General features: G+C 30.3%; 1 long non-coding RNA gene across 7 annotated transcripts; it reads left to right on the top strand.

Annotated features, from left to right (window-relative positions):
• Nucleotides 1–387: 387 nt before the first annotated feature.
• LOC128193490 (uncharacterized) lies at nucleotides 388–8,254 on the top strand. Of its 7 annotated transcripts, XR_008244765.1 has the most exons (9): nucleotides 390–1,157; nucleotides 1,260–1,351; nucleotides 3,806–3,886; nucleotides 4,119–4,230; nucleotides 4,767–4,832; nucleotides 5,039–5,231; nucleotides 5,731–5,895; nucleotides 7,012–7,072; nucleotides 8,087–8,254. It is a non-coding gene; the product is annotated as an uncharacterized LOC128193490 (long non-coding RNA). The 7 variants fall into 7 exon arrangements; XR_008244763.1 differs by lacking the exon at nucleotides 7,012–7,072 and having other exon boundaries at nucleotides 391–1,157; XR_008244764.1 differs by having other exon boundaries at nucleotides 391–1,157; nucleotides 7,012–8,164.
• The last annotated feature ends 5,490 nt before the right edge of the window (nucleotides 8,255–13,744 follow it).

Here is a 13,744-nt window from a genome sequence, read left to right on the forward strand (position 1 = left end):
TTTCATTGATATAAATTTTATCAAGTAAGGACGTAATTGACTCACTTTTTTAAAGGATGAACTAATTTGACATTTTTGAACGACACTACAAGAAAAATGGTGATTATCCACCGATAATTACATACGGATTTTGATTCGTATGTAACATGAAAATTACATACGGATATTATATACGGATCCTGAAAAAAGAGTTATATACGGATTTTTCATATATAAAATTCGTATGTACTTTGAGTACTTGGTGGCGGGAGAGTTTTCTGGGGCGGGAGAGTTTTCTGGGGATAACATCCGTATGTAAGTGCTATAATACGTACGTAAGTAAAAGCAAGTGTTGTTTTACTGGAAATTAATTATTTTAAAAAAAATTGAAATTATATTTCATTATTTTGAGGCTGGTTTGGTAGAACAGAGGTGTGTTTACTCAAATCTCTCTCAAGCCCTAACTCTACACTCTTAGATCTCTCTGCAACCCTAACTTTAACTCTCCACTCTCCTTCTCTATTTTCACTTTCATATACAGAACCACTTCCGAATCTTATGGTTTCATCATCCTCTTCACTTTCCCTTCATTTTTAACCGATTAAAACCACTTTTCTACTGATTAAAACCCTTTCTGCCATTTGTTCTTCGATTTCCACCGATTAAACCTCCATTTGCGCCGGTTAAACACTTTTGTACCGATCAATCTTGTGTTTGAACCGATTAATCGGTTCATTTTATGTTTCTCCCCATTTTTAGGGTTCCTTCGGTCCAGATTAGGGTTCTTTCTCCATTTTGGAGCTTTCCCGCAATCGTTCTGGCTTCTATTCATTCGTTTAGGGTTTTTTAACATTTTCTTCCAATCATTCTCCGTTTCGCTCTCGATCTCGAGTTCGTCTCATTATTTCGCTGCGTTTTCTCATCAAGGAAGCTTCGAAGGAGTTCGAGTCGAGTCCGCATCGGTCTTTTGGTCATCTCCTTTGAGGCTCTTTCGTCAAGTGGCCGCAAAATCAATCACACCCGACGACGTTTCAGCGCTCCTTCGAGCCTGCTACTCTTTTGAAACCCAAAGAAGAGGTTGGATTGAAGACTGAAGGTGCTGTAGGGATTGTTTTGAACCAAAAGCAGGAAGTGGTGACAAAATCTGCTGTGGAGATTCTAAACGATCAACATAGAAAGTGAGCAGTATTCTTGTGTTCTTGTTTCATTTCAAACCGTTGCGAGATTTAATGGTTTTTCATTTTGATTTCTTTTAAAACAATTTCCCTCTTTTATTTTAGTTCGGCTCCTGTTGCACGCTTGGCAATGACGCGTAGGGTGCGTCCTCTCGTTTCATGAAAGTGGGGTTGATCAATTAGTAGAGATAATCAAGGTACATTTTCTTTTGCTCTTTAATATCTGGTCCTCATGTTTCGCCTCATGAGCTTACTTTTCAAAGTTGCAGTCTGTTTGTTTCTTTCTTCAATCTCAGCTTTTATTTTATACCTCAATGTTTCCTAGAAAGTATCAAATTTTTGTGGTTCACTCTGTGTATCATAGTCTAAATCTGAAGCCATTTGCATTGTGATTCACTCTGTTTTACTATTCGATATAGGAGTAGATTAATCCATTATACTTTAAAATAGTTGTTCATTATGGTGTTCACTTTAAATATTCATTAAAGTATTACTAAGATTTGATATTAAAGAGCATGTTTTCGAATACATGTCTAATCAAAGAAAAGTATTATTTGGATTGATGTATTCCGTGATTTGGTTTATACATTCTTTTGCCATAGGAGTTTATAGCTTCCATATATTAAGGCCATGGCTTAGCTAATGCTGTGTTTGACCCTTACAATCTATTATAATGTCAGGCTCCATAGTTTAACCACATTCTTAGATAGAATTGAATTCTATCTTATTTATAAGAATTTTATGCCAAACCGTGCCTATTATTTTTACGATGACCATCTTTAGAGTTCAGTTGCACATAATATATATTAAAGCTTAATAGAGTATATATATATATATATATATATATATATATATATATATATATATATATATATATATATTGGGAATTAATAGATCCGTGTCCAACCCACCATTGGGATAAGGTTTGCTAGTAATTTGGCATTGCTAATGATTATTAACATGTTCTAAAATTTCACTTGCCAACAAAGTTGAAGAAGTAAACTGTATTCTTTTCGCTTCAAAATAATCAATGTATAATTACAGTTTAAAATAATTACAGTTTTAATTATAAAAAATTATGAATCTTAGGAAAGTATGAAACATGAGTTTTAAAGGTGGTGTATCTGATGAGAATTTAGATAAATAGAATAGTAAAAGTCGAAGCATGTATTATTGAGAAATGAAAGGCCTATCTTTGCATTGATGAAGTGAAGGTGTTTGTACTTTTATTTTATTCTTTTCCTGTATGTAGTTTTTTAGATCAAGAAAGTTGCTTTCATTAAGAGGCAACAATTATCAGTGGAGCATTAGATCTCACGGAGAAGATAGCTACTGTTGGCTTGGAGAAAGCCATTATGATAGTTCTATCTCTTGCCATCTATATGTTACAAAGAATTTGACAGTTTTCATTTCTAAGATATAAAGTAAAGGTTTCTAAGATATATACGTTAATAAAAAATGTTTTTATATTTTAGAGGATATTATCTTTTACAACAGTATGTGTATGGCTCCTTTCTTCTAATCACTAATGCTAATGTTGTGTTGGATTGTATCTTTAAAACTGCTATTGAATCACCATTTCAATCGTCATGTTTCTATTTTTCTTTTCATTTTAGCTGCATGTTCTTTTATTTTATAGCTTTTCTTTCTTGATCTGTTTTCTTTTTCTTGTATTGAATGGCCCCATCATCTTGTGTTTTGGTTGTGTCAATTAAAATCGATATTGTGTAGTTCATTTTTCATTCTACTGGAGTATTTTTGGTCACTTGATATTTGAAGCAAAACTATTGTCCCAAAAAAGATGTAATCCTTAAATTTCAACAATTGTTTCCACGTTTCAAACCAAGCTACACAGAAGGCACAAAGTTTTTTTTCTGTGTTACATATTCTATAGTTTTCAATGGAATTGGTTAGCTTCAAAATTCTTATTTCATAGTCATTACTCATTAGTCTACAAATATAGTGCCAAACTTGTCTCATGAGTTAAATACAAAACTACTCAGTGCTTGTCTATTTACATTAGATTCATTGTCTTGGCATGTAGTGCGCACTATGCTCATTTCATCACATTATCAATGGTGATAATTTACATGTATAAATAATTTGGTTGTTGCCTGATGGTGATAATTTACATGTATAAAAAGACTATCCCTAGATGGCATGTATACTCTATAAAAGGGAAAGCCATTGGTTTGTTCATGGCATTTTTATTGACTCTGGGATTAGTGTAGAACCTGTGGAAAATAGCTACTACTTTTTTTTTCCATATATATATATATATATATATATATATATAACTAGATGTAATAAAGCCTCTACTTGATCTGACAGAAACAACTCTGCTTCACTACTGTATGTAGTCTCTTAAGTTGATGAGGTGCAACTGTATGTAGTCTCTTAAGTCTCTTAAGTCTCTTATCATCAACCTGGTAAAATATAATTTATTTGACTTGTCGTAGAAGTTTTTGTATATAGTAATTATTATTTTGACAATGTCTGATATAGAATTTCTTACCCTGTCCTGTATTGGGGGATTGAATGATTAATGATTTGAAATTGAGGCAAGAATACTGAATTTATATATGGAAGCGTATTATGTTGTTCATTTTAGCATTCAACCACATCTAAGTCTGAACTATGACAATGTTTAGGTGTGGAGGCTATAGTAAAAAGGAACCTGGTGAAGTACTGACACTTCAGAAGCGAGTGTTAGCAGTGCTAAATGAGGCAAGGTATAATGTTTGGATCTTAACTTTTAAAATATAAGAGTTGTTTTCAGTGGATTTGATTTTCCATTCAATAAGATGTGTTGGCCAGGCCCACTGAATATGTCTAAAATTATTTTTTTCTTTTTTATCTCTAACAGTAATAGATGCAAGAATTCAGAACGTTCTTTCTTTTTGAGGCCATCTAACTATTTGGACCATTTTTTATTCTTTGTCAACTATTTGACTACTGTCCCAGGAATAATTTGGATGGTAAGATTTTTAAGAAAGGGGATTATGCGATAGCAGCAACGAGGGCGGTTTATTATGTTAACCTTGTCAATCACAGTAGTGCCTCAAAGTGAAACAAGGTTAGTATGATTGTATATCTGTTATAATTGGACATGGTATTTCTTATTGTATTTATTTTTGGTCTAATAGAAGGATACACGAATGGGGTTTTGGTGTTAATAAAATCTTGCAATTTTTATTTTAATGAATATTAAAATGGCAATTTGCTCCTCCGATTAATACTAATTTGATTCTGATGTTAATAATTTTAACTACTTTATAAATTTTTGCTATTTTTGTTATTATATCACGCATTACTATATTATAAAATTGTGACTTATAAATACTTAATTTGAAAATTTATTTTCTCTTATGATGTGACAAGATATAATTCTTTACTAGCAAACAAGTTTAGTAAAATTTTGCTGGAAAATACTACTTGTAAATATTCAATTGTCTCTATTATAATTGAAATGACTTAGACATGATCTTCGTTATTCTCTTCAATGATTGTCCTGGTGGCAACCAACCTATATCCTCGCCAATGATACTCTCTTTTTGTTGTAGGCTAGTGTTTATCTTAAAACAAGTAATTCATGTTTAACTTTTTTTTCAGGGCCAAGCTGAGAAATAATTTAAAGTAGAAGTACAAGCTATTGGTCGAGTGCGACACAAAAATCTTGTACAATGAGTCATTCAAACCTTGATAATTAAAATGTCTTTTTCTTGAGCTACGGATGTAATAATTTTTCACTTTCTAGCATTATTAGTAAGAAGAAATAATTGTTTGATAACTTATTACTCTTTATATTGATAATCAGTGGAATATATAGCTTTGTTTTTTTTTCACTTACATTGTCTAGAACATGAGTTTTTGTTCAATGTTAGGTGCTTGCATTAAAGGATTTGCATTCCCTGCATGGGTTGAAATAGACACGTGGAAAGCTTGGTCTTGGTGCAAAGATGGTATTGATTGAGGAGAAATAGGTCCAGGGACTAAATAGGAAGTTGAAGTACGGGCTTGCTTTGTACATGTGGTGGAGAAAATGCAAGAGCTAATAAGTAAAAGTCAGGAAGACAGGTTAGTCTTTTCTTACCAGAATATCTTCCCCTCATGGCCATTTTCCAATGCCTGTAGAGTTGGATTTCGTCTAAGGTTATTTACCAGCCCATAAAAAATCTACCAAAACATATTTGATGGAATAATGCATTAGTCTTGATTATAAATTATGGATTTATCTTTAATTTTGGATGGTTCGTTGTGCTTAAACATTTATTGGTTTGTGATATATAGATTTTAAGTTATTTATCTTGTATTTATAATGACCATCCCACTATTTACTATCATGGTGTTTTTGGATCAGTTGCTTTGCTACTATTTGAGACTTATTACTATAACACAAAATAGATTCAAATAAATTCTTTTGTTTGTGTGCAAGTGTACGTACTAAAGCAAACCATAAATCTAAACTATTGGTTCCTGGCAATGTGTTACATGAAATCTTTTGAGATTGATCATGTATTGTTTATATGTAAGTTTTGAAAGACTTTTAATTTAATGCATGAATTTAAACATGTAGGTTATTAAGGAAACAATTGATTCCAATATTACAATAGAATACAAGTCAAACACAGTTGATGATTTACATATGAGGAAGCCAGATATTAGCAAAGCGAAGGAACTGCTGATTTAGCAACACAAAATCCCACTTAATGATGAAATTGGATTCTGAATAAAGATGAAGGTAAAGGGATGAAATTTTCCTTTAGGAAGGAGATTTATTCTAATCTTCCATTTCAGGCTACGAAGGAAGTTAATTAGCATTTAGAAATGTTACCTTTAGAAGTTTAATTGTATATTGATTTACAATATGAAAATCAAAGTTAATTAACTTTTAAAAATGTTACCTTTAGCAGTTTAATTGTATATTGATTTACAATATGAAAATCAACTAAGATACACGTGATTGTTAATTTATTTAGATGTTCATACTTAACTTCATCCATGTTTGTACACAGCTTGATATTATTCAAACTAAAAAAATATTCAATTGTGTATGTTTATTATGTTGTATTTTTAAGTAATTTATGATTGATTTATGTATTGCATTAGTTGTAAAAGCAATTTGATGGTTGTATTTATCTCTAGTCAGATATATAAAACTCCTAAAAGCAATTTGGTGAATATGCATTAGGGATAAGTTGTATTATAGTGTATATACTGTAAGGTCTGCTTGTATATTGTGCATGGGAAACTGCTATAAACAGGGTATTTATTTAGCTCTTCTGAAACCATTATATACAGATATTTCCGTATATAAGTTATATACGGATTTATCCGTATATAATTTATATACAGAAATTATATACGAATTTATCCGTATATAAGTTATATACGGATAAATCCGTATATAATTTATATACAAAAATATCCGTATATAATTTCCGTGTATAAGTTATATACGAATTTATCCGTATATAAATCTAGCTACGACAGTATTATATATGGATTTTTGTCCGTATATAATCTGTATATAAACATGTATTATATACGGATTTTGGGTCTTATATATGGATTTTTGCTGTATGTAATACGATTTTTTCTTGTAGTGCGAAACTGGGGATAAAATAGGGTATTAAGCCTAATTTTTTTAAAATTGGCATTAAAGCCAATTAATTCTAATTATTTTCTTTAGATTGAGATTTCTGATTTTCGATTAACCTTAATTAAATTCAATTTAAAAATTTCAATTCTAAAAGTCCAAATCTTTTCTCAATCCTCGTTCCTGTTCTTCGAATTCATAAGAAGAGGCACTCATCTTCATTTTTTTTCTTGTCAATTTGTTCGTTCTACGGTACAGACTATTTCCAATGAGGAGCATTGGTGTCTTAAAGATATTATCGTTTTCATGATGTTACAAGGTGAAGAACTTAAAGACTTTGTTGATGTAAACACTTAGAAATTTTCTTGTGTTTAGAAAGTTTGCGCCAATAATCAATTATTTGGTGTATAATCGATTATCACGAGCATATTTGAAAAAGATATGCTCATGCAAATAATCGATTATCTTTGTCTGATTCAGTATTGCCCAGGTCGCGCAAATAATCGATTGTTCCTCAAGATAATCGATTATCTCTTTTTGAAAACCCCATAACAGACACAAATAATCGATTATCATAATAAATTATATTTGGCAGTTGGGAGTTGTCTTTTCATTTTCAGAGCCTTGGCTTATAAATATAAGTCTTTACAACTCTTAGAAAGTATATTTTCAATTTGAGAGTATTAGAGTTGTCTGCCTAAGGGAAGCTCTTTGAGAGTGAAAAAGAATCTAAGCCACTTGAAAATACAGAAACCCTCTGAGGAAGTTTTCAAGTGTTAGAGGTACTCAAATCAAGTCTTGTGAAAAGGAGAAACTTGCGCTTAATGGATCTAAGGTCGAAGCGTTCCTCTTCAAGTTCATTGAGCAGATTCTTTAGTTCATTAATCCAAGGAAGGTGGTTTTTGTTCTTATTTTTTATTCCATTCTATTGTAATCTATGAATAATATTTTATTGAAGCTACATGTGGTATGGTTATGAGCCTGTATGGGGAAGCTACATGTGGTATGGTGAAGCTACAGGTGGTATGATTGAGTACAAGAGACAGACCAATGTCCTTCATGATGATGTTGGGAATTTGTAGTGACTTTGTGTTTAAAGACGATGTTGATAAGGATACCGTTGATGGTATAGTAATGATATAATTAATGAGAATGTTGGTGATGATCATGTTGTAGAAATGATTTTGTTAGTAGGATAGAGTTGTAGACAATTAATTGTTATTAAGTTGAGTTGTTTCTTATGTACAAATTTTATTGTTATTGGTTATGTTATGGTAGCTTATCCATATTTGTTTGTTCTTGTGGTTATGTGTGTGTTTTGTGATGATTGTAGGACCTTTGATTATACGAGAGCATGAGATGTATCAGATGCTTGATAAATATGCTAGAATGAGGAGCAGCTTTGGGTTTATTTAAAGCTTTGAGTTATAAATTTAAGAAATAATGTAAATGGATTAATTTTATTTCTTGATTAATTTGGTTAATTTTTGGGATTTTGTAATTGGATTATATTTTTGGTGAAGTTAGAACTTTGTTTAAATTCTGTAAGATTCAAATGTCAAAATTTTTAATTGGGACAATTTTTCGCATTAAGAAGATTTTGAAATATCTTACTCTAAATATGATTCGTGACACTCTAGAATGGGATGTTACATTGTTTGTCGTTGTGTATTCATTAAATGCATAATCAATTACCCTATTTAGATAATTGATTATCATGCGAGAAAAAGCTAACAAAAGATTTTTGGAGATGTCATTGAGTGAGGTCTTTATATATTGGTGTTAGACTCATTCAAAAACACGAACAACATATATATGTTTGTTTAAACTGTGAAAAGTGTGACTTAGGGTTTGTGTAACCCTTGTGATTTGGCTTTGAGAACTTGGTGTTGGCATAGAGTGAGAATTTTCACTAAAATTGTGATTGAGTGTTGTTGTTGAGTGATGTCTATCATCTTTTGTGAAGATTCAAAGAAATTTTTCATTCTTTGTGAAGCATTCAACGGAAGTGTCCATCCCTTGTAGTCTTCAGAGGAAGTGAGTTTCATCTCTTGTGGTGTTTTGTAAACCCTTAAACTTATCTTTCAATGTGATTGTAAAAGTTTATCGGTTTTGTGATAATGAAAAGTTAATCTCCATTTAGGATTAACAATTGGACATATGATCTTTGTGATCTGAATCGCTATAAAATTATTTGTTCAATTTTCTCTCTTCCTTCTCTTTATTATTATTTTAATTATTCGCTAAGGAAATTAAATTAAGAAAAAATTATTAAAAGTATACATTTACTATAAGAAATCAATTCACCCCTATCCATGCTAATAATTTCAATGCACCGCTCTAACATATTTTATTTTAAATTAACAATTTAGATTAATTATATATTAAGTGCATTTGATTTTTTATTATCAAATTATTAATGTTTTTCTGCAAATTAAGTTCTTTTCTTTATTTTTCATTAATAAATATTAAATAATCATGATGTATCTTGATCAATAGTAAAAATAGGAGTTGTAGTAAATTAAAAGTAGTAAAATTCGACTATTTTAATATTAAATAATTTTAAAATAAATAGTTTTGGATAACCGAACTTCATTATTTAAATGTTTAATTAATATTTGGTAATTTAATTTAAAATTTATATAATTATCATATCTTTCTAAATATTGAATATTTGATAATATTTGATAATATGATGTTTACTTTTTCAATGATTTCTTATAAAAATTAACTAAACTTTTCTCAATGATTTCTTATAAAAATTAACTAAATGAAATTGAAATAGTAAAAATAACATCAAAGTGTAAAGGTTTAATGGACTATTGATCTAGACATAAGCAAATAATTAATAAATTATTCTTGACAAATTAATCACTAATATTAAATATAATAACTATGAATTATTTGACTTTTAAAATTTATTATGATTAAAATAAATGTATAATAATTTTTATTGCAATGTATAATTCAAAATATAATTTTGAATTTGGAAATAATTTAAATATTTATTAATTATATCTATAAATGTGAAACAGTCATCAGGTCAAATCTATATGGTGTAAGAAGAAAATTGAATCTAAATTAGGTCAACACAAATGATTCATTCATAAGATAATTGTTTAAATGTATTAGTTTTGGTGCATCCAATCCTTCTTAAACTAAATTTATACATATTTTTTGACCAAAAACTTTAATAAAGTCATGCAAAAATACCTTTCAATCAAAATATATATCAAGGTTATATTATAGTTAGTATAAAATTGTATCTGTCTCATGAAAAATATTTTACATATTATTTGTTAAGAAGGATATTTTACATTCTTTTTAGTACAGAAAAAATAAATATACAAATAAATAAATTAAACTATAATTTTAATATTATTAATTAATTATATTTGATGTATAAAAAGAACTGTTAACTCGTGATATGTACAATTAATTTTTAAATAATATACAAATGAATGATATGTAACTGTACAAATTTCAGGAGCCTTCAGTTATATTTTACATATTTAATAAACTTATATGCAGTGTCTTAATGTTAACTTTTCATTTCAAACAAATATTAATTAGTATAGGCTAACAAAAGTAACTGTAACATTCCATAATCTCACATTAGAAAATGCATAATTCATATATTGTAGTATTACATTTACGGTAACATCTCGTAATCTCACACTTGAAATTTTATAGTTGATATATATATATATATATATATATATATATATATATATATATATATATATGTTTTAAACTCAGATTTTAACTACAAATTCATAAATAAAACTCAAATTCTTCTAATTTATTCTTCTATTTCTTTCTTCATCGGTACTGGGTCAGACGACATTTCTTCATCTGCTCCCGTATAACGAATTATACGATCATCGCACATACACAAACACAAACAAGTAGGGTGAGCTAACATGCAACAAATCATTTATAAGAAATGCAAAATTACTTTGATATAAACATCATATAATAATTATGTCCGACACCCTCATACCACAATTCCTATTAGACACTCGTCCCACGATACCCAATAAACACCACAATCCCAATAGACACTCATCCGGATGATACGTTTATGAGCGGTCACGGGAGGTTATGCACTTGGAATGAGGTAATGATGTATACCTTGAATACATTACAAATCAAATTCATCTTCAAACATATATGAAACCATAATGAATCTTTCTTCAATTTTGCAGCGCTTCAAGAGTACATCTCCTAATTCGTTTTCCCAATTTCTCACCATTAACAATGTAAATTCTCATAATTCGTTTTCCCTGAACTATTTTCTCACCATTAATGTCAGTTTGACTTCGTGCATGGCTTAGTACAAACCAAATATCTCACTAGTATTGATTTGTTTAAGACTTCTTCTAATAAAGGGAAAATGAGGATCCCACTTGTGGAAAAATGAAAAAAAAAATATGGGAGAAGGTTATTGGTTACTCGTAGAAACTAGGGGGATAAGAATCTTTTTGAATTGAAAGTTTTGTTTTAAAAGAAAAAGTTAGGGATTGATAGCATGGGTCCACGGTCTTGGTTTGGTAAAATGAAAAGACGTCTTTTAATAGGTAAAATGATAACATGGGTCCCACGGTCTTAGAATAGGTAATTGTTAGTTTGTTTATATGATGCTTTTAAGGGAATAGGTCCCACTTGATTTTAATTTTAATTTTAATTGTGAGTTGTGTCAATTAAATTTCTTTTAAGAGGTGTCAATTGTATTCTTACTTGTTAAAAATTGTCTCAATTAAGTCATTCCGTTAAATACTTACAAATGGTGTTAAATTTTATTTTTCTCTTTTTCACTTTTCTGTGCAAAGCAGTTTGTCAATACTTTTTGCTCTACACATTTGTATAAAGTGATACAAAAATAATTAAAAAATTGTTTCTATAGTATTTTTTTTGGAATTACTACTTTATTATTCTTTTATTGTGTTTTTTATGGAATTTTGATGAACACGTGGCAAGATTTGGAGCCCGCTATGACGAAGGCGCTGACAGAGGATGGGATTTTGGGACGGTTTACAAAGGGAGAGGAAGGAAGAGGTGTACGCGATTGGACTGTTGGTGAGAAGGGTGGAGAAGAAATCGGAGGATGGAAAGAAGGGTGGCGTGTGTGTGCTTGAATTGATTGGTTTGCATACTTACTATGGTCATACATGTGTTTACATCTATAGTACGCATACTCATGCTTTAAATGAAAAAACCACTTGCACAAAATATATTTGTATGAAGTAATCAATTACAGTGTTAATGTAATCAATTAGACTCATCAGATTTCAGCAAAATGCTTAACTGTAGCAAACTGCAAGTTTTAACCGATTACATTATATGTATAATCGATTAAAACATGAGTCTTTGCCAACATATGTTTGTTGAGTGCTATGATGTGTTTTGAGGAGAAAAAGTTTTCAAAATTGCTTAAGTGTAATACTTAACCGATTACATAGTTTCCTTAATCGGTTAAATCTAGTATACATTGAAAATTGTTTTGATGATAAGTCTTAACTATCATAACGGTCATATTTTCAAATGTTTTGACTTATATTATATGTGCAATCGATTATATTAATGGCTTAATCTGTTAAATTTGTTTTAATGTAAATCTAGCATAGCACTGTTAAAAGGATAATCGATTACATTAATTTCGTAATAGATTAAAATGCGTTAGTATTGTGAAAATCTTATAAATAGATGTCTTGCCTGCTGTTTCAAAACAACACACTGAATATACAGTTTTATAACTAATATTTGATTGAGTTTTGAACTGCAAAAGGCGTCCAAGAATCATCTTGAAGAATCAAGGATTAAATCTGGGTTGAGACATCAAGATTCTGTCAAGATTTGTGCTCAAAGGTTTTTAATTATATATGCATTACTCGAGTGTCTACTGTGAAGACCATGTTTATCTTTTTGAATCTGTAGATTGAGTTTTTGAGAACATGTGCCAGAGGAGAGAACTGTGTGTGTTGTAATTGAGAGTTGGGATTTCTCTCAAAGTTTTTCTTAGAGTTGGGCTTGTTGTAAGGTTACAGGAAGTTGGGATTGCTTTCTGGGTTGTGTGAGTGTGAGGGTGTTCACCTCTTGTTTGTTGTAATTGATTTTGAGTGGGAAGGAGAGTACATTGAGAGATAGTCTCTGTATTCTTGCTTGTAAACTCAATCATTATAGTGGTATCCTTCAACTAAGGTTGTTGAAGAAGACTGGATGTAGGCTTGGCCGAACTAGTATAAAATTTTGTGTTGGTTTTTCTATCCCTTTAACTCTTTTAATACATTATTGTTTTTATTGTCTTGCGTGTTAAAGATCATTCTAAAGATTTTAAAAAAGATATTAAAATAAAGTATTTTCATTAAAAACCAATTCACCCCATCTTGGTAAGAGAAATAGGCCTACCATTTCTTACAACTCCTATAAGAAGTTGAATCAGCTAAGCGTAGTTTGGATATTCTCAAGCATGGCTAATAGAATAAGTAGTTTTCCAGATGAAATCCTCTGTTACATATTATCTTTTCTTCCAACCAAACAATATGTGGAAAGCAGGTTCTCTTCAAGCGCTAGAAGTTTCCATGGTGTTCAATTTCCTCATTAAATTTATACTGCGGAGATATTGATTTTGACATATGCAAAGGGACCTACTATCACTTTCTTCGTTTGGTGAACTCTTTCTTGTATCGATATAGACCAACCTCTTAGCCTCAGATTTCCCTCTAAATATAATTTCATTAGAAACATCATGGGATGGATTATGGCTGCAATGAGTGGAAGTGGTAGAGTTCAACACCTCGAATCCGTACCATCTCATCCCCACGTTGGTGTTTTGAAAACTCTTGTAGTTTTGAAATTGACCAACAAATCAGTGCAAGATAATTTCTCTTTTGATTTACCCTTGCTTAAAATCTTGCATTTTAATTTTGTTTCTTCCTTAAAATGTCTAGGTCGTTCGTAGTTTCTTTTTGGGACTCCTAATCTTGAGGAC

The sequence above is a fragment of the Vigna angularis genome, chromosome 8 (assembly GCF_016808095.1).
Source record: "Vigna angularis cultivar LongXiaoDou No.4 chromosome 8, ASM1680809v1, whole genome shotgun sequence".
Taxonomy (NCBI): Eukaryota; Viridiplantae; Streptophyta; class Magnoliopsida; order Fabales; family Fabaceae; genus Vigna; species Vigna angularis.